The following is a 19,924-nucleotide window of genomic DNA, read 5'->3' as shown; positions in this document are numbered from 1 at the left end:
CATTCTGTTGCCCAGACTACAGTGCCGTGGCATCAGCCTAGCTCACAGCAACCTCAAACTCCTGGGCTCAAGCGATCCTCCTGCCTCAGCCTCCCGAGTAGCTGGGACTACAGGCATGCGCCACCATGCCCGGATAATTTTTTCTAAATATTTTTAGTTGACAGATAATTTCTTTCTATTTTTAGTAGAGACGGGGTCTCGCTCTTGCTCAGGCTGGTCTCGAACTCCTGAGCTCAAGGGATTCTCCCTCCTCGGCCTCCCAGAGTGCTAGGATCACAGGCGTGAGCCACCATGCCTGACCCCGCCCCCATGTTGAAAGTGCAGATTCAAGACAATGTGATTTCAGACCCCTCACCTTAAATCAGTAGAGGAGGCAGAGCCCCAGGATCTTGGGTCTCTGCCCCTCCCAGGGCCTCAGTTTCCCCCAGTGCACGGTGGGCAGCTGTCTAACTGGCTTCTCCAGGCCTGGCTATTCAGAAAAGGCCAGGCCATGGAAAGAGAGAAATGGGTGAGTTCAGGGTGGGGGCGGTTGGAAATCCAGAGGGGTGGGGTCCGGAGGGAGTGGGGGCGGTGAAGGAAGCAGAGGACCCTCCTTCCTGGGCTAGTCCCAAGCCCTGAGCCTGCGGTCAGTGGCCTCGGCCTCACACCCGTCCCCTGCCCGGCCGGGGCCCTTCTCACTTCTCCCCCTCTGAGGATGCCAGCTGTGGCTGCGAGCCCTGCCCCAGGCCCTGATGCCAGTCTGACAGGCCCAGGCTCGCCTGAGTGACCCCAGCTCCTACTGGTGCCCCGCGGAGCGGGAGTGGAGGAGCCCTGAGAAGCCCCCCACTCTCAGAGCAAGCCCCCCCCAGGAGCACCAGCGTGCAGGCCCGGGGGGGCAGGCGAGACCCGGGACACAGCTGGCCCGGCTACTTTGCGCTGCTGGCATCAGGCAAGTCCCCACGCTTCCGTTTCCTCCTCCGTGGAATAGATCCAGGGCCTTCCTCGTGCGGAGTCATCGTCGGCCCGGCGCTCGCACACTAGCACTCTCTCACAGGGGGTCCCTGGGCTGGCGGAGAGCTGAGGGAGGTGTGGGGGGTCACGGCCAGTTCTTGGTGGGAGAATCTACCCTAGACCCCTCAACCCCCCACCATGGCGCCACCGTCCTCACCTCCTCGGGACCCATCTCAGCCCCTCACTGGCCCTGCCTCCAGCACCCCCATCTCCCACCTGCTGCCAGGGGAACTCTAAGTGCAGGTCCGTGCCCCCCCGGCTCCTCCCCCACCTCAGCTCTGACCACCTGGCGCTGCCATCCCGTGTGCTTGTCACCTCCCCCCCAGCTCTGTGGGCAGGGATCACGCCTGATTCGTCCTGGCCGTGCTGGAGCCTAGTGCGGGGCTTGGCACAGGACCCTGCCCACGGGCAGCAGGGCTGGCAGTGGGATGGACAGCAGGGCCATTCACTCCTCCCGTCCTGGCACCTGTTCTGTTGGCAGATCCGTGACAACGCTGGGCTCAGGGTGGGGCCAGGGTCGGGGCTCAGTCCACCCAGGATCAGGGCTCAGTGTGCAGCTGAGGTCAGGGCTTAATGAAGGGCGTTTTGTGTCCCCAACCTGTGAAGAGTGCAGGATTCTCCACCACCTCACTCACTGCTTTGAAAATGACATGTCCTACCCCGGGATCCATCTCCTGGGTCCCTGCTGTGTCTACCCTCTACCCTGGCTAGGTGGCACCTCTGGACAACTGTACTGAGATTCCCGATTCTCTCTGCCGCGACCTCCGCCTGACCCCAGCAGAAGTGGCTCAAGGGGGAAGAGCTTCCTTGTCTCCCAGCCTGGCCTTGAGGAACACGGCAGGGACAGTCAGCCTTCTGCATGGACGTGCTCCCGCGCCACCCAGCCCACCACGCCCACTCCGTCAGCCCAGGTGATCCAGCGCCCATGGATGCAACGCCCAGGTCCGGCTGAACGTGAAGGTGGAGGTATCTGCCGGCACGTGGCAATGGGGTGTGCCACCCAAAATACCTCCTCCTGTCACAGCGCCTGATAGCCCTCCTTTGCACTCCTTGCTTCTAACACCCCCTTGCCAGCCTTCCCACCTGAAATCTCCGTGCTGGTTCGGTTTCCAGCTCTCTGAGGGCGCAGACTGCTGGGCCCCAGCCCCGTGAGCCAGTCTGACCCAGGCCTGCTCGCTCCCGGGCCTCAGAAACAGGAGCCAGCCAGAGACAGGCCTGGGTGGGCATCGGGCCGGGCTTGCCTTGAGGACGGCAGCACCAGGGCAGGAGGCAGCACCCGCCCCTGGGCCCCCACCTGCCCAGCCCACCCGCACTGTCTCTGTCCGCTACTCGCAAGCACAGGGTCAAGTTGGTGCACTGGCAAGACACATGGCTCTCATTTTAATTAATTAAAGAAAAATCTAATCACTGCATTAAACTTCTCATTACTCCACTTGAATACCCGTTAAGTAAATTTAATTACCAGAGGATTGGGTTTCCCAGCCTCTTTCATTAGCTTCAGATAAGATGGGAGGGGAGGGAGGGGGTGGGAAGCAGAACAATGCTGTTCTTGACCCTCGGAGGGCAGGGCGGGCCCTGGCCGGGCTGCGTGGTCAGGCTTTGGTGCCTCCTCGGGGACAGGCTCAGCCCTGGGCCTGGGGGGACCCCCCACCCCAGCTGCTCCAGGAAGGCGAAGACGCAGCATTTGGCTGCAGTCAGCACTGAATGCTTCATTTACGGCCACCCTCGGTTATTTATACCCCACCTCCTTCCAGAAGAGTCTGAGCTGTGGAGACAATATAAGCAGCACAAGCTGGAAAGTAAGAGAAGACATCAGGGCAAGGGAAAATGAGAGCGATGAAGCCAGAGACGCGGTTATGGGGCCAGTGCACGCCCCCGCGTCCCGAGCACGTGTCGGAAGCGGGCAGTGGACCGGCTGTGAGTGTCCCGCCGCGCTGTGGCGCTGCTGCAGCAAGTGGCCGCGCGTCCGCAGGACACGCACGCCGGGCACTTGGCTTCACCTGCACGAGGGTGGCGCGGGAGACGGACTATCGGAGACGCTCACTGGCGGGCGCAGAAGCAGGGGCCTCCTGGAGAAGCGGCCTGGACTGGGCCTTGAAAACAGGAAGGGCGTCATGGGCCAGGGAGCTGCCCGGCCCAGGTCTGAGGGGAGGCGGAACTGCCGGAGGAAAAGAGGCAGCGCAGAGGGGCGTGAGGGGCCTGGGCATGGAAGGGCTGTCTCCGAAGGAGGGGCTGAGGGTCCACGCCGTCACCAGAGCCTGTGCTGGGCAGCCGGCCCCCCACGCTAGAAGGTACTGGCACTGCTGGCTGGGGCAGGAGGAGCAAAGGCCGGAGGAGATAGCGGATGAGGGACCTCCAGGCCAGGCTGGGGACACAGGTCCCAGATTCCTCTAGAGCCAGGGCACCACCCTGGCCCCCAGCTGCTGGGAGTGTGGGCCGCTTCAGCTCACTGCTTTCTCTTCTGCACAGAATTGCCCTCCACAACAGGGGAGGCCACCTCGCCCGAGCAATATAGACCCCCCGTGGATGGCCCACGGCCAGTAACTGATTGATACAGGGGTACAAAGGCCCAGCCCCCTGTCTGGGGGGTAATTCTGTGGTGTAAATTATGCTCCAGGGCCCCCTGGTCCAGCCCACGGCCCAGCTACCTGAGACCACGACCTCACTGGGCTCTCATTCCTGCCCCATCTCTTCTCTTCCTCCCTCCTCCGGAGACCCCACCCTTGAGAAATCTCAGGTACACAAATCCTTGTCTCAGGCTCTGCCTCTAGGAATTCTGACCGACAATACTCCCTTGCAGCTCCTTCCAAGTTTGAAGAAAGCAGGGACGTCCCAGCCTCCCTGGGGAAGGAAGCAAGAAAGGGAAGAGGACAAGGATTTACTGAGCACCTGCCAGATGAGGTTCATTATCCAGTGATGAAGCTGAAGCCCAGAGAGGCATAAGGATTTGTCTAAAGACACACAGCATGTCCACATCCATCTAGGACTGGCTTCAAGCTGTCCAACCTGGAAAGACACCGTCTATAATGCTCATTTGTTATTTGCCTCCTCTAGTTGGTAATGAGGGTAATGACCCTCCCCTCATTCCTGGCCATTTGGTGGGGGACGGATGGGCCCTGTCCCCCAGCCCATCAGTGTTTCCAAGTCCTGCGGTCCGAGTCAAAGGCTCAGGATGATCCAAATCCTGCCAGTAGGGCCCAGAGATCAACTCTAGGTCTTTTATTTGTTCTATCAGGAAAGCAAATTTTGTCTTCACCCCCAACTCCAGATTTAAACCTAGAAGCATGTTGCCCCAGAAACTGCTGCCAGACATCTTTTGACCATATCATGTCAAATGCCACTAGGAGCAGAGCCATCGCCAAGTAAGAGGAATGAAGAAATACAGACAGAAACCAAGTGCTGGTTGCACTGTTTGAACCACTGGATCGAGCCCTGCCTAAAGCCCATCTGACCTTCAGACACTTTGGTTATTAGAGCTGATCATTTCATTTCATTGAAATCGGTTTTTGTTTTTGCTACTTACAACCAAACGGATCCCAACCGATACAATGTTGGGAAAGGTATCCTTCCTGTTGAGGGACAAGCTGGCTCACATATCCCCAGGAGCCAGGGAGTGGGTAGAACAGGGACGCCACCTACCGTGATTGCTGCTGTGCCCGCTGCGTCCCAAAGCTTGAGGCGTCCCCTGGGCCCAGGCTGGGGTGAGGAGTAGGCTTGGGAGCTGGTCCAGGGGCCGGACAGAGTCAGAGCCTCAGAGACGTGGTCACGAGGCTGTGTGGCCCACACGCTCAAGGCAGCCAGGACATGGTCACAGGGTCCCTAGAGAAGAAGAGAAACAGGAGTGAGCAGCAGGGTCCACACGGGGGAGAGAGGGGCTCATGGTGGCCACACCTTGGCAACTGTGGACTCAGAGCGAGAGCCCTGGAAGTATCCCTGCCCAGCACTGTCTAGCAGAAGCTTCGGCACCGAGGAAAGCACTCTGTGTCTGTGCTGTCCAATACGGCAGTCACCGGCACGTGTGCTTGGGGTGACGAGAAGTGATTTTTAGTTTTGTTTTATTTCAATTAACTCACTTTTTTTTTTTTTGGTAGAGATAGAGTCTCGCTCTGTCACCCCCTCCCTAAGGGGAGGCAAATAACAAAAACGTGATCACAGCTCACTGTAACCGTGAACTCCTGGGCTCAAGCGGTCCTCCCACCTCAGCCTCCCCAGGTAGCTGGGGCTACAGGTGTGCACCACCACACCCAGCTAATTTTTTTTTATTTTTATTTTTTATAGAGATGGGGTTTCACTATGTTGCCCAGGCTGGTCTTGAACTCCTGGGCTCCAGTGATCCTCCTGCCTTGGCCTCCCAAAGCGCTGGGATTACAGGTGTGAGCCACTGCACCCAACTTTATTTACATTTAAATCTAAGTAGCCACATGTGGCCAATGGTTACCATATTGGACAATGCAGCTCTGAACCAATCCTTGCCCACCTCCTGGCCACAGTACGTGGAAAAAACTGAAGTCCAGAGAGGGGAAGCAAATTGCTCAAGGTCACACAGCAAGAAGGTAGCAAAGGCAAAACCAGAACCCAGTTCCTCCAGCTCCCAGTCCCAACCCTCTGCAGCTCCCGCTGCCCTTCCCACGGTGGCTTCACGTCTCCCCATCATGCTCAGCACCGTCACACGGAGTGTCTTATTTCCCGACACCCTGAGGGTGTCCAGCCACCCTTGACCAGACCTACCTCTTCCAGCCATCACTCCTGGCCCATCCCTCAGTCCCCCAGCAAAGCAGCCTCAGCGAATGTCCCTAACATTGCCTGGGGAAATCGCCCCTCAGAGGGGAAGCCCTCTGGCACAGAGCCGTTCTCTGCAGGGTTATCTATACCAGGAAGACACTGGAGGCGGCCTAAACACCCCACAGTAGAGATGGCAAAGTGAACCGTGGCACCTTGCTCAAGAGAACATCATGCAGCCATTAAAAATGGTAAACACAGAGGCTGGGAGCCACGCACGGCAACAGTGCCCTAGCGAAGCGGCGCGGGAGACGGGGGAGGGTGCGGCGGGGCTGTCCATCCGCGCCAGCCACCTTCCCAGGCACGTCACAGATGCTGACTCGTGTCATCGGCACAAGGCGGGACGAAGCAGCAGCTACCTTGAGGTAATTGGGGCCACTTCTACTTCTCAAACATTCTGCAACAGTCTAGCACTGTCTTCACAGGAAAAGGGCAAGGGGCGGGGAGGGGACGGTTGTTGCCTTGGAGGGGTAGAAACAGGGATGTGGGTTTTTTCCCCCTTCTTAACCTCATGCAAATTCTTTTTTATAGCAATTGAAAGACAAAAGTCCAAGAAATAAAATAAACGTATCCAAGAAAAGTTTTTGAAAAAGAAGCACACTCAAAAAAACATTAAAAGTGATCACACTGAAGCTACAGGTGCATCGGAGAAACCCCAACCGCGGAGGTAATCCACCTCCCGCAGCCAAACCCACGTCCGGGCTTCTCTGCCCATTTCCTGACCCGGCACCACGCCCTCGTGCCCGGGTGAGATCCTCCCCTCAGAGGGCGGCGGGATCAGCCCTGCACGGCGGCAAACTTCAATAATCCCCTCCCAGCGCGCAGCAGGCAGGCTCCGGGTTCCCTGCCGCCTGCAGAACGCCAGGCAGTGGCAAGGTCTGACCTCAGAAGACGGTGGCATCCATGCCTCTGCTTCCAGCCCCAGGCAGCCCATTCCACAGGTGGAACAACTGAGCCCCACGGGGTGAAAGCCCTCACCTGAGGTCACACCACCACTGCATAGGAAACGTGTGTGTACATGCACAGGCGTGTGTGTGCACACGGCCCGCACATACACGCGCATGTGTCTTCCTGCAGTGCTGCAGGCCCAGACACCCCCAACCCTGTCATTAAAAGGGCAGGTGATTCCCCGCTGACACACGCACACATACCAAACTGTTAGACCGTTAACCGCCTCCACAGCCACGACTGCATCACCCGCTGTTTCTCCTCGACTTGCTTTCCGTGTTATTCACTCATCAAATACTAACTTAGCACTTACTACCTGCCAGGCATTACAGGTGCTGGGAGTTCTTGGTGGTACAAGACAGACGAGTTTGGCGATCTCTCGGGGCGGGGGGTACACACGATAAGCAAATAAACAAACAAAAAAATAAACAAGATGGTTTCAAAGGTGGCCAACGCAGGGTGATCACCGTGTCCAGCAACGCGGGCGGACCGGGTGGGTGGGTGGGCTATCCTGGCTAGAGGGCGGGGCAGGCCTTTCAGAAGAGGTGGGATGGAATTCACCCCGCTGCAGGGCAGGCTGGGGCCCGAGGGCCAGGGGAAGGACTTGGACTCGCCAAGAGCAATGGAGTCACTGCAGGGTTTTAACCAGGGAAGGGCTATGGTGCTTTCTTCGTGGTTATAAGAATTGTTTCTTCATCCCCTGAGCTGCCCGGCTGCGCCTCCCCTGAGCTGCAGGGCAGCAGGCCTGGGCGGGGGCAGCGTGTGGCTGTTGCAGTCGCGCAAGGACAGGGCGGGCTGGCCGAGTCAGGGCGCTGCGCGGAGAGGGGGCGCAGGCAGATTTGGGACGCACGCGCGCAGAGCCAGCGGCAGGTGGCTGGCGAACTGGACGTGAGGGGTGGGGGTACAAAAAAGAGGAGTCAAGGAGGACTCCTAGATCTGCCACCACAGACACCCAGACCTCCCACCCACCCCAGAAGCCGCAGGGACCTGCTCAGGACTTCAGGTCCCTGACCGAGGCTTGGCGTTTCCGGGCCCAAGGAGCTGAGCTAGGACCAGAGAGAAAAGATTCCAGGGTGACAGATCTCTGTGCGGCATGAGGAGTGGTGAGCCCCCTGTCGCTGAAGGCATGCAAGCAGAGGTCTGGGGACCACGTACGTTAGTTAGGTGGGGATTTGCGCTAAATGAGGAGGTTGCTAGCTGCCGCGACTTTAATTCTATCCACACAGGAACCAGGGCCAGACTGTGCGGGTCAGCGGGGTTATAGACAGGAAGACAAGGCAATGCTAGAGTAACGGTTATTATTATTACGACATTACAGATCACAGAACATTTCCCTCTGTTCTCTACCTGGATTCTTAGCCCACACGTGAGGCAGATAAGACAGGATGATTGCTCCCATCTAGCGGATGAGGAAACTGAGGCCCAGAGAGGGAATGGCATTGGCGCAGGGGCCCACAGCACATCAGCCCCAGATCCCCCTGTAGCCTCCCACCTAGGGACCTTCTCCCTGCCCCCGTGGGCAGCCCACCTCCCCCACTCTGCAAGGAGCAGGGGCCTCCTCGCTCCACCCAGGCTTCCCCGTGGCCAGGACTCCCCTCCCCTGCGGGTTAGAGGTGTTCATGGCCCCTCCCCCGGAACCTGTGAGGGGTCCCAGCCCAGAAGCCTCTCCCCAGGTTACATGGGCCCTGCTCCTCCACCCTGGCCCCTTCTTCCCCTGGTGGCCTCACCACAGCCCCTTAAGCTGGTTCCTTAAAATCAGACCAGTGCCAAACCCTAGGCTTCGCCCTGGAAATGCGCCCAAGACGGCCCCTTCCCTGCAGATCGTCCTCCCCCCACGGCTACGTGTCGTGGCCCACAGGCCAGAGCCCACCTTGCCGGCACCTCCTGGCCACCCTCACCTTTCCTGCCAGATGGGCAGACAGAGGGCAGGAGAGGTGGGAGCGGTGGGGGTCTTGGAGGGTCTCCCTGGGGGGACTGGGGTCGCCCAGGCAGGGAAGCTGCCACCCCTGGCAGCACGTCACACGCTGAACCCTCAGGATGACCTTGGCGGCCAGGTAGCCGCATCTCGCCTTACAGGTGAGGCTACAAAGGCTCAAGAGACTAAGGAATTTGCCCCAGTTCAAAATTATTACACGGAACAGAAACAGCTTGTGAGTGCTGGAGTCGGGATTTGAACCCAGGACTAGCTGATCCCAAATATCCAGTGCCTTCCGTGCTCCCGCTGCTTCTGCAGAAGTGCGAGGCAGCTCCAGCAGGCAGCCTGGAGAGCAGATGGGGCTGGGGGAGGCAGGGAGAGGGAGGGAGACAAAGACAGGACAGAGAGGCCGCGCAGAGACAGGTGAAGACAAGGGAGCCCTGCCGCGGGAGGGAGGCAGCTCTGGAAAAGCCTCCAGGCCACCTCCGCTGCCATCTGCCCTCCCTCTCGGCCTCAACTGTTCCCTGGGTCTCGGCCGCCCAGGCCCAGGGAGCTCCTGCTGTTGGGGCAATCCTTAAGGGCACCCCACTTGTTGCGGAGGCTGGGCTAGGCCCCTGCGGGCCAGCCCTGGGGCAGGGAGAGGGCAGAGGGAGCAGAGGGGCCGGCCCTGGCCCCGAGCAAGGCCATCTGCCCAGCCTCCACCTGCCCCTGCCTGGCTGAGGGTCCAGCAGCTGGCCGGCCCCACGCGGCGGAGCTAGTGCCCTGGGCCTGCCAGGTGTGCCCACCCGGCTGGCAGCCGGGGACCATCAGCCTGTCCCCAGAGCATGCAGAGTTTAAGCCACAGCATTTTGACTGAATATTTAAAAGAAAAATACATTTTTTTTAAAGAAAGAGAAAGGGAGGGAGGAAAGGCGGGAGGAAGCCGGCAAAGGAGGAGGAGGGAAGGCGGGAGGGAGAAGCCTACCCCATCGCTGCAGTCAAGGTCACAGCACCGCGTGGCACTGGCGGGGCGGGTGAGGAGTCTTTAATCTGGGAGTTCAGGCTGAGGAAACTAAACGCTTGAAGCTGGAGTACATTACTGCCCCAGTGATCTGTCGGCTTCTATTAGGCTAAATATCTCTGTATAATGGGGAATTATCCTCTGAAGAGGCGAACTGCCAGCCTCTCGGGGAGGGGGTGGTGGGACCTCGCGCCTCGCATCGTGAGGGCTCTCCCACGGCGGGGCGGGGGCTGCAGGACAACTCAGAAAGCCACCCCCCACCCCACGCCCCCTCCCTGGAAAGTCACAGGCAGCAGCTGCTTCGATGGTGGTGGTGGCGGCGCCCGCCTCCCTCCCCCTCCTCCCAGACGCTCCCCTGCTCCCTCCACTTAAGAGCCTGAAAAGACGCCAGACCTGGGGTGGGGGTCTGACAGTACCGCTGGCCAGCCAGGTGACCCTGGGCAAGTGCCTGAGCCTCTCTGAGCCTCTGTTTTCCCATCTGTTAGGTGGAGCTAACAATACGCACCCAAAGTCTGGCCGTGCTGGTGGCAGCTCCGAAGCTGGCACAGAACCAGCAGAGTGGGCATCCTGCTCTGCCCACTGGCGAGGGTCTCCCCGCTCTCCTCATCCTCACTGGCCCACCTAGGGTGCCACCACCTCCTCCAGGACACCCTCCCTGACTGCCGCACCTGGGTAGCTCCCACCTTGGGCACTATGGCCAGAACCCAGACCCGGCCCTCCCGGGGCCCAGTGGTTGAGCATGCAGGAGCTTTGGTCTTAGGAGTCCCCTTGAACACCCTCCCGGCCCTCACTCACACCCTCAGGACTGGGCACCCAGGACTCTGCCCAGATTTCAGGCTTGGAGGCAGGGGCTGGCGGAAACCAGAAGCAGAGATGGTGACACCTCAGGCACGTGTCACGAGGGGTGACTCTCATGGGAAGGCAGTGAGCACCAGAGAAGCCGGGCCAGGAAGCCAGAAATCCCAGACCATCAGCAGGGCCGGCCAAGGCACAAGGCAGGGCTTGGGGCCAGGTCAGAGGAGCAGAGAGCTGGGGCTCAGTGCTGGGCCTGGGACAGGGCAGAGAAGCTGCTCAGGCCAGGAAAGGCCTCCGGGTCAGCAGGGGTGGGGCTGACCTGGGCATGTGGGACTGAGGGTCAGATGACTCTGGCTGGGTGGGGAACAGGGCACCAGGCGAGGAGGTTCTGCAGACCCGTCTCTGCCCCTCAGGGCTCCCATGCCGCCCTCAGTAAATCCCTGGGGCAGTTCAGAACCCCTCGCTGCAGAGGCAGCTGCCGACACGCCCGGAGGACCACGCGGGGACTACTCCAGGGCAAGAGGCCTACAGCCCAGGGGACACACAGGAAGGAGGCCACCTCCAGCGTGGGGGCACACTGTGCTGCCCATGCCCCTGCAGCCCCACGGGTCCAGCCCAGAGTCCCCGCAACCTGGGGGAGCCGCTTGTTCATCCACTCATTCATTCATTCATTCACTCAACAAACGCCCTCTAACGCTTTCTGTGAACTAAGAGGACAGAAACGCCCAGATCCTGCATCAGAGCTCGCAGTGTGCTGGGCAGGAGTGGGGCACACGCAGACGAGGTGCAACCACCCAGCGTGTGTGTGTCAGAGAGGGAGCCTGGGGGCCGTGGGAGCACGGCAGGGCCGCCGGAGCCAGGGTCGGGGTCTCTGGAGGAGCGCTGAAGGAGCTGCGTCGCAGGCGTTGGGGAGGGCCTGGGCCGCACGACTTGAGGGTGCAGCTCTTACCCCAAGAGCCATCAGGAGTCGGAAGGGTTTTAAGTGGGGCAGTGACAGGGTCCAATTTGTGGTTCAGAGAGGTCATGCTGGCTGCCACCATGTGGAGGACAGGTCACACGAGAAGACGGGGACAGCGAGCCAGGTTAGGACGAGGCAGGGGCCAGGGGAGAGAAGACAGGGCCTGAGGCGGAGCGAAGGGGAGAAGAGGAGGGGCAGACGCAAGAGGGATCTGGGCCAGAACGTGCAGGGGCAGCGGTTACAACACCGACCGTGGCAACACCCACCGAGCACCGTCCGGGCACACACCAAACAACACAGGCAAACTCTACAAAGCCCTGTAAATCCATTAGGCGCTTCGATCCACACGATGCTCAGGTGAGGCAGACAGGCCCGGCATGTGCTGCTTACTTAGTCAATTAATGCGACAAGCATTTGTTTAGTGCCTACTAAGTTCCAGCCACCGTCTGGCACACTCCACAGAAAGGGAAGCTGAGACCCAGACGTGCTGCCCGAGAGTTCCACAGGAGCGACCAGGATCAGCCCCTGGTTTGGGAATGTAGGAGTCCTCCACGGGCGGGGAGCGGGTGGGGGCAGGTGCCAGGCAGGAGCTGTGGGAAGGAAGTGCCTGGTGGGGGGCAGGACCACGGCCCCCAGGAGCAGGGATGGGTCCCATTCTGGAGTGGAAGCTCCTCTTCCTCCAAAACAGGGCGGGAAGCCAGAGAGACACTGAGCGGGGAGGAGGCACAGTCGGGTGGAGGGTGCTGACCTCCAGGGACTGGAGGCGGGAAGCGGTGGGGGCAGACCAGAGATGGCAGGGCCATTAGGCCCAACCGAGGGGACACGCGGGCAGGGCCAGAGGGTGAGAGGTGTTGGTGTGGGCACGTCAGGAGGACCAGGAGCTGGGCTGGGTCCCCGACGGTGTCTGCACAGGAGGGCAGAGGGCAGGGAGGCCCTGCAGACAGGAGCAGGCCCCATGGATGGCCCTAGTGGGTGCCCCACGCGGCGGCCTCAGGTGGGCTAAGGAGCCAAGAGGAGGAAGCACCTCCTCAGAGGTGGCTCCCAAGGGCCCCAGGGACGTGTCAGGAAAAGCCAAGAGCAGCCTCACTGCCTCCTGGACTCGCTCACGCTGCGACGGGAGCAGCCGGGGTCGGCTCCTCCCGTTCCCCAAAGTCCCCCCGCACCTCCCCCGCATCCGCACTGGGCACTGGCGAGGGACCTCGGCAGTCCCGCACCCCAGGGCCCTACTCTCTTCCTCAGGTGAGCGTGAACCACCACGCCCGCCCGCCCTGGCGGCAGGCCCGGAGTCTGGCCCGCGCAGCACGCCCAGTGCCGCAAACGCACGACGCGCTCGATCCCTTCGCTGAGTCTAACTGCTAACCGGCTGGCAGCCACGGGACCAGCTCAGCATTCTGCCCACTGGACCCGGGGAGAGAGAAGAGGCTGAGAGGAAGGAGGATGTCACAGATGCCCCGGGGGCAGGGAGGACGCGGCAGAGCCCAAGGTCACCAGGGTAGCAGAGGCCCTGCTCTTGCCAGACACGTTAGCTCTCTCACAGTTCAGCAGGCCGCCAGGGAGCGGGTGCCCATCTCGCCTGCTCCAGGGCCTCCTCGGAGCACCTGCAGCCCTTGGGCCCCCTCACTGTGCCAGGCACTGCCCGAACTGGAGCACTGCAGAGAAGCTGAAACAAGTCAAGAGAAGGGGCACCTACTCCGAGGGAACAGGCAGAACCTGGCGGATTTCACGGAGGCAGTCGCTTTTCAACTGCCTGGGCCTCACCTGGCCCCTCTGCGAAACGGGACTGCTCCACCACAACAACAGCAATGACTCTTACTACTACTACTGGCGAAAGCGCCTGGGGCACATACTCTGTGCCAGGGGCTGTGGGAGCCCTTTGCACCTGGGAGACGCAGGCGGGCTGAGGCCAAGCCTGCCCCCTAACTCTGAGCTCGGCTGCGCGGGCTGCAGGGCTGACTGGGGTCCAGGCTTGGGCCAGCTGCAGGCGGGGTGGGTGTGACCAGGGGCCAAGGTCTCCGAGCTGTATCACTCCAGCGTTTCTCACTATCACTCCAAGCGGCCGCTGTGCTGAACCTGGGTGCGCAGGGTGGGATGGGGGAGGGATTCTTCTAGAACCAAGCCGGGGCAGCAGGGTCAGAGGTTACACATGGCTGCAGCAGCTCAGCATGGCCTTCCCAGCATCAAACACACCCATGGCAAGTGCGGCTTCCACCTGCAGCCTCCCCCTTCCTGTCCTCCCCACAGCCGGTGTCGCCCACGTGCCAGGCTCTGGTGCTCGGTCTCAGGGACCGGCGGGAGGCCGCACGGCGAGGAAGAGGAGGAGAGGAAAGAGGATGGCAGCAGTGGCCGGCTGCTGTGCGCATCTCCTATGCTGAAACCACTCACTGTGGAGTAGGCATTGTTACTCCCACCTGACAGATGAGGAAACTGAGGCTCCGGGGGGTGATGTTCCTTGCCCAAGGTCAGGGGCAATGGCAGAGCTGGGGTTCACACTTAGGACCGTCTGGTTCTAACAGACAAAAAGATGCCAAAGGCTGAAAGGGCTAATGGACAAAGTTGGAGGGTATTTCAGGCATAATCAACCGGCCTGGAAGGGGTCTTTGGGGTGAGCCCCTCCCGGCTGCCCCCTCCGTGGCTGCAGGCTGCGCAGAGCCAGGGCTGAGGCGGGCAGGCAGGTTGAGAAGCTGGGGTGACAAACGGCAGGGGAGAGTGAGGGAGGTCTCTCCTTTGCCTCCAGCAGCCTTCCCCCTGCCCCACCCCTGCCCCCAAACTTCCCACCTCCCTGGTGGGGTGGGTCCCCAGAGGGCTTGCATGGGGCCAGGGGCTTGGGGTGTGGCTCAAGAGAGAGGAAAGCCTAGCCCAGAGCTGGGGCTGCGGCCACCTGTGCGCTAGACTAGCCGAGGCAGCCAGGAAGGCCCAAGAGAACAGGTGGCACAGTGCCTGGAGTCCCACATGACAGCACCATTCCTCTGAGTCCTCCGAAGTGTTCAGTTCCCACAAGACTTTGAGCCTGGGAGAGGCAACCTCTGGGAATATCGGCAGCGGGCGGTAGGACCCTGGGTTCTGGCCCCTCCTCTACTGTGTTTCTTGGCTCAAGCATCTTGCCCTCTCTGGTTCCCAGAGAGGGAACATACACACACCCCAAGGCTGGGGGACTCTTAGTTTGGTGGAGATGCCCCACACAAGCTGCTTCTCCCAATGCCAAGCGGGAGCTCTGACCCTCAGACAGGACCCACCCTTGCCAAGGGAACATGCTGCCGAGGTCGGGCATCCCGGATGACCCATGCCCGGGCCCAGGCACCTGCGGAGGAGGCTCCTCCTCCTTCAGTCACTGCTCCTGTTTGGAGAGTCCCAGCTGAATACAGGCTGCACGCTCCACGCGACGTGCCACGGCCTTCCTGTCCCCTCTCAACAAGGCGGTGATGCAGGTATCAGTGTTCTAATTTTCTAGGTGAGGAAACTGAGGCTCAGACATGAATGAGAAGGGTCCGGCCAAGGTGTCCAGGAGGAGCTGCAGACAAGCCCCATGGGGTGGGGTTTGGGTCAGCACCCTGGACAGCGCCACGAGCTCTGCGCCGGTGCCCTGCCTTCCTGACCACCCCAGGCAGTCCTGGTCACACACACAGGTACCCGCGGCGATGCCTGCTTTTCCCAATCCCCCGTCCCATCCAAACTTCACCCAGATTTCCCCGGCTGCTCCAGCTGCACAGATCTCTCCTGGGCCCCTGGGTCTGTGACCCGCGCCGCATGGCACGGGGACCTCATCAGCGCAGCTCTCTTGTTCCCTTTACTTCTGACTTAAATCTCATGCTCCCAGCCGCTCCTCGAGGGCAGGGAACACTGTCCTTCTGTCTGTGACATGGTCTGGGCACACAGAAGGGACTGATGAGGACCCGCTGGCCTCGGACCAGCAGACGTGGACGGACACTGAGCGGAGAACTGCGAGGCCCATCGCTGTGCCTCGCTGGACTGCAGATTCCCCCACTGGAAAGTGAGCTACCTCTGCCCCTCGCAGGCCCGCAGGGTTACACGACACAGGGCAGAGCAGCCACGGCAGCCGGGCCTCCCGCTCACCTTCCCCCAGTCCCCTTCCTGCTGGAACCTCAAATTCTGGACAACCTCCCCTAGGAGACCTTCCAAATGACTCACGAACGGGGCTTTCTTGTTGCTGGGGAACGTCAGGAAGGCCTGGGAGAACAGCTGGCACAGTGCCCAGAGTCCCACTCTCGGAACGTGATTCCTTCGTGTCCCTGTGGTTTTCGGTTCCCACGAGGGTTTGAAGCCAGGGGCAGGGGACACCTGCAGTGGGAGGCAGGACCCTGGGGTTCTGGCCCCCTCCTCTGCTAACAAACTCTGTGTCTTGGCACAAGTGTCCTCACGTCTCTGGGCTTCAGTTACCTCCCCTGCAACATGAGGTGTCCAGGCCTACAGAAGGAGCAGGTGGCGCTCTTCCCACCACTTTCTGGAAGGAAAGGAGGAAATGCCTGTGGGGTGATGTCGGGGTGCTAGAAAGGACCTTCCAAAGCTCTAAAATCCAGGACCATGATGCCCACAATGCTTCCATTGGGGCCGACATACTCCTTTGTCCTCTAACCAAGGGAAAAGCCTGATGCCTGGGTTTACGGGGCCCTGGAGACAGGCTCTGGCCCGTTTCCAAATGCAGTGCGGGCAGAACCCGCCCGCGTGCCTCAGGCCTGGGAGAAGGGTCTCCCAGTCCATCCTCAGGCCGGGTTGACCTTCCTCGGGAGTTTCGACCTGAGAAAGACTAAACCCACAGCCCCCAGTCTAGACGGAAAGGGGAAGACACTCCATGGGGGACTGGGCAGGAGGAGAGCGCTGCCAAAGGTCCCTCTCCACCCCAGGGAGACAAGGGACAAAGGGTTTGAATCCCGCTCTACCACTTAACTAGCTGGGTGACCTCAGAAAGTCACTTCACCCCTTTGAGTTCCCGTTTCCTAGTCTGTAAAACGGGGACACCAACACCCATCATTCAGTGGCCCGTATGGCGCCCGGTATGGGGCAAGTTCTGGAGGAGCCGTAGACATTATGACCATTTAAGCTTCTCTCATCCAGGCTCAGAGCAGGTGACATCGGCCTTGGACACCTGACCAACAGGTTCCATGGGGGATAAGCAAGGAGTTCAGAGGGAGCGTGGATGAGGCAGGGCTGCCGGTCTACCCCAGGGGGCTACACTTAGAGAACTGTGCTGGCCCTGACCCTGTCACATACTGACTCCTGGAGACCCTGGACCCACTGAGACCTCATCATGCACTGGCCCTGATGCAGCCACCAGCTGCTGTGACCAGTCTGCGCCAGAGACCAGCGTCTTGGTCCAGGTCTAGCCCCAAGAGGGCCACGAGGCTCCGCTGGCTCTTCCCTGAGGGGACAGGCAGAGCCTGTGGACTCACCCTTCCTGTGCGCCAGCCCACACCCTGCCACCCGCCCCCACGCCACGGCTTCTGCCCGAAGATGCCCCTCCACACACACACCAGTCTTGGTCCCACCCCCAGGCCGCGTCCCCAGGCTGTTCTGTTTCCTGTTCTTTTCCTGACCTCAGCTCCACGGCCCGAGCCCAGAGATGCTCTCCAGCCCCCACCTCAGGAGACAGGAAGGTGTGGATCCGGGCACACCTTGGGGGGACAGCGCTAGGCCCCACCCACTCCCTGGGCTCACAGTCCAGGCGGGGATGCTGGGAGGTTCGCGGCAGCCCGAGGACCCCTGTCCTGGTCGAGGGCTCATTCCACCCAGCTCTCAGCTGCCAGGGGGTTTCCCTCCCCTCGGCGCCCTGCCAGGACGCGGAGGGCCCTTGTGGGCTGGGGGCCGGCAAGCCCCACACCCCTCCCAAGTCCAGGCAGGAGGCAGGGGCTGGCGGAGCCTCAGGGAGCCTCGCTGTCCTGGCTCCTCTGCCCCGGGAAAGCCCTGACTAGGCTCATTTCAGACCCCTTCTCAGAGGGAACAACGAAAGAACTTTCCTGGATCCTCCCTGGCACAGTGGGGCCGCAGGACCAAGCTGTTCTGACTCTCCTGGAATAGCTGAGGCCTCCGGCCTGTGTGACCCTAGGACAATCAGCCACTAGATCCAGACACAACCCCAGGTGAAGACTGAGGTGGCAACGCTGGAGACGAGAGGCCTGACACCTGAAATCTACCGCTCATGCGCCCATCACATATGCACTGCTCTTCCCAGCCGTCAGGTGAGACGGGCGTGTGGGCCGCCTCTAGAGGCGACAGCTCTGGGCCCACACACTGGCTCTGAGCACTGCCCGCTGTGTGGTCATGCTGGGACACCCGACCTTTCTGAGCTTCAGATCCCTCATCTGTCAAATGGGGATAATAACATGAAAATCGCATGGTTGTTACAACTAAGATCCTGATATTGTGCCACCTCCCCAGGATGTCCCACAAACACCTCATCCTTCATCATCTCCCAAACCACGCCCCCTCCTCTGGTGCCCCTGCCTCAGCGAATGTCTCCACCATCGACCCAGCTGCCCAAGCCAGACTCCTCGGAGCCCTACGATCCCCCCACCCACCCCAGCACAAGTCCGAAATGTGTCTCCGATCCAACCTCCTCTCTGCACCTCCATCCTGGCCACGCCCACCACCCTGGACCACCGTGGAGCCGCCCATGTGACCCTTCTGTGTCCTTGGGTCCCTCCTCTCTGTTCTCCACCCGACAGCCAGGGCAGCATCACTGAACCCTCCAGCAACTTCCTCCGAGATCAAATGCCCCTGCCCTCCCGTGGTCCACAGGCTCTGCTGACCCAGCCCCACCTCCCCTGGCTCTCTTCCTTCCACCCCCACAAGTTTCTTTTTTCTTTCTTTCTTTCTTTTTTTTAATTGAGACAGAGTCTGGCTCTGGTTCCCCGGGCTAGAGTGCAGTGGCATCCTCACGGCTCACTGCAGTCTCACACTTCTGGGCTCAAGCGATCCTTCTGCCTCAGCCTCCCAGGAAGCTGGGACTACAGGTGCATGCCGCCATGCCCGGCTATTTATTTTTATTTATTTATTTATTTATTTGTAGAGATGAGGCCTCACTATGTTGCCCAGACTGGTCTCGAACTCCTGGCCTCAAGTGATCCGCCTTGGCCTCCCAAAGTGCTGGGATTACAGGTGTGAGCCATCATGCCCAGCCGCCCACCCCGCAAGTTTCTTCCAGCTCCTCAACCACACCAAGGTTCTCCCAGGCATGAAATGCACTTCCCCTTCCTGGCACACAGCTCCTTCCTTCTCATCCACCTGATTACGGGATAAGACACCTCCTCAGAGAAGCCCTCCCAGGCTGCCCTGTCTCAGTCTGCCAGCAGCCTCCCCTACCTCCTCATTCTCTACCATTCCCTCATACCACGCAATTTGCAATTATACTCTACTTATTTGTTTATTTATTTATTATCTGTCCCCACCCCCACCCCCAACAAAAACTGTGAGCTTCCCTGGGGAAAGGCCATGGCTCTCGCTCACTGTATGAACATAGGAGGAACCCCCTGAGGTCCATCACTCAGGAGCAGACCAGAGAGCCCTCCCTCCCGCGTCCCCAGCCAGCGCCAGAAACCCAGGGGAGGCCTTGGCTGTCACAGACACCTAGATAGGCACAGCTCTGCCTCCCTGGGCAGCGCCCACGGCTGCGGCTGTGCCAGGTTGCCATGCAGATCTCCTGCAGCGGACAGCACAGCTAGGGACTGAGCAGAGCAGGACACGCAGCTACTGAGACCGTGCCAGTGGCTAGGTGTTCTCAAAGCACATCACCTCGGCAGGTGGCAGGTGGCAGGTGGCAGGGCTGCTGGAGAGGAACAGCATGTGCCTCTGTCTTCTGATGCTCCAGAAGACAGAGACAGACAGACAGAGAGAGACAGAGAGAGGATGAGAGAGAAGAAGAGAAGGAGGAGGAGGAGGACAAAGAGGAGGAGGCGGAGGAAGGGGGGAGTGGGAGGGGGAGGAGGAGGGGGAGAATCGTCCAAGCTTGCCCTCTGGTTGTGCCCATCTGGGTGCCGGACTCTGGCAGGCCCTGGCAGGGTCGGCCCTCTGTGGGGCGTGCTCCCTGCAGGCCTCACTCCAGACAACTGGACCTGGGAGAACGGGCGGCTGGGCGGGGCTGGGTCTCACACACACAGGACTCAAACCATGGAACTGAACCAGCGTGACCTCTCCTAGAAGTGCTGGTGGAGCAAGGGGCCAAATGGCTTCTGTCCCTTGGCATTTGGGGCCCTCCACATCTCCCAGTCTGACCCCAACTCCTCCCACACTGATCCCTCCCAGAAGCCCAGATTCTCATCTTCCTGCCAGCAGGCCGCAGATGTCCAGTCGCACCTCGGCCTGCAACGCCCTTGCTTATCAGCCTCTGCCTGTCCCAATTCCGTCCTGATCAAGTTCTCCTCCTTGCAGGCAGCATTCCCGGACTCCTCACCCACGGAGCCGCCAGCCTGCTGAGGGCGCCCTGGCCACGAAGCCCAACCGTCCTGTTCATTCATCCGCGAGCGAATCGCGCCAGGCGCTGCGGAGGCACAGAGTGCTGGAGTGAGTGGCCGGCACGGCCCCTGCCCGG

The 19,924-nt window shown here is 60.6% G+C and overlaps 1 protein-coding gene across 3 annotated transcripts in view; it reads right to left on the bottom strand.

The window, feature by feature from the left end:
• The window catches only part of LINGO1 (leucine rich repeat and Ig domain containing 1), a 98,807-nt gene that overhangs the window by 65,921 nt on the left and 12,962 nt on the right, over positions 1-19,924 (bottom strand). Inside the window, exons 1-2 of one of the 3 annotated variants that reach the window (XM_012651866.1) lie at positions 9,597-9,775; positions 4,630-4,809 (exon numbers count right to left, since the gene is read on the bottom strand). The gene's annotated coding sequence lies outside the window, so the exon portion shown is untranslated. Of the gene's footprint in view, positions 1-4,629; positions 4,810-9,596; positions 9,776-19,924 lie in introns of those variants that run through there. The other 2 variants (XM_012651867.1, XM_012651868.1) reach the window with 2 other exon arrangements.

This window comes from Propithecus coquereli, unplaced genomic scaffold (genome assembly GCF_000956105.1).
Source record: "Propithecus coquereli isolate 6110/MARCELLA unplaced genomic scaffold, Pcoq_1.0 Scaffold372, whole genome shotgun sequence".
In the NCBI taxonomy this organism is placed as follows: domain Eukaryota; kingdom Metazoa; phylum Chordata; class Mammalia; order Primates; family Indriidae; genus Propithecus; species Propithecus coquereli.
This window is presented reverse-complemented; position numbering and strand designations above follow the sequence as displayed.